Source organism: Otolemur garnettii, unplaced genomic scaffold (genome assembly GCF_000181295.1).
Source record: "Otolemur garnettii isolate 467f Iridium unplaced genomic scaffold, OtoGar3 scaffold00014, whole genome shotgun sequence".
NCBI classification, from domain to species: Eukaryota; Metazoa; Chordata; class Mammalia; order Primates; family Galagidae; genus Otolemur; species Otolemur garnettii.
In genome coordinates this window covers 4859128-4860407 of record NW_003852409.1, presented here as the reverse complement: position 1 = coordinate 4860407, position 1280 = coordinate 4859128, and positions in this window count along the sequence as shown.

The window sequence follows — 1280 nt, the reverse complement described above, 5'->3', positions numbered from 1 at the left end:
AAAAAAAAAGGCTGTAGTATTTTCTTTCTTAAGGATGTACCGTATAGGGGGCGCCCATAGCACAGTGGTAAGGGTGCCAGATACATGCTCCGGGGCTGGTGAGTTCAAACTCCTCCCCAGCCTGCTAAACAAACAAACAAATAGCCAGGCAGGCACATGTTGTCCTATCCACTAGGGAGGCTAAGGCAAGAGAATTGCTTGGGCCCAAGAGTTTGAGGTTGCTGTGAGCTTTGACACCATAGCACTCTACCAAGGATGACAAAGTGAGACTCTGTCTCATTTAAAAAAAAAAAAAAGGATGTATCATATGTAATTTATATTACCCTTTCCCTAACTACGGGAAGTTTATACCATTTCTGATTTTTCATTCTGTAAACATTGATGGGATCAACATCCTTGTACATTTTTTGTATATAAAGCTTTACATATCTGGTTATTCCTCTAGAATCCTATCAGTGGAAGTATTAGGGATAAATAATTTTATAGCTTCTCACTGAATATTGAAAAGTTTCTCCATGAAAAACACCAGATTAACTGCCTCCAACAAGGACAGTTCATGCTTCCCTAAATCTTCACCATTCTCGTGTATTTATGGTTTGTATTCCATACTTTATATTAAATGTAAATGGTAACAAGTGCCTTAGGAATGCAGCTACTATAAATACAGTGGGAAAATTCAAGGCTCTTTATTTTATTTTATAAAATGGATAGAAATGAGGAAAAGCAAGGCTCACATGATGAGAAGATAAAAATGAAACTGTGGAATTTCAAAACCATGGAGAATGGCTTGGTGCCTGTGGCTCAAGCCACTAAAGCACCAGCCACATGCACCTGAGCTGGCAGGTTCAAATCCAGCCTGGATCCATCAAACAACAATGACAGCTGCAACCAAAAAATAGCCGGGTGTTGTTGTGGGTGCCTGTAGTCCTAGCTATGTAGGAGGTGGAGGCAGGAGACTCGCTTGAGCCCAGGAGTTGGAGGTTGCTATGAGCTGTGATGTCATAGCACTCTACCCAGGGTGACAACTTGAGGCTCTGTCTCAAAACAAAACAAAACAAACAAACAAAAAAACCCATGGAGAACTACTGAACTACTTGGTGGCCTCATATTTATTCATTTATTGTTTTCAGAAATTAATGGTACTTATGGAGAGAGAGACTGTGTATGTATGTGTGTGTGTGTGTGTGTGTGTGTGTGTGTAAGTTATTCTAAAGTTTTGGAAGTAATGTGTTAAGAAAGTAAAATTTGGGCTTGGCGCCTGTGGCTCAAGTGGCTAAGGC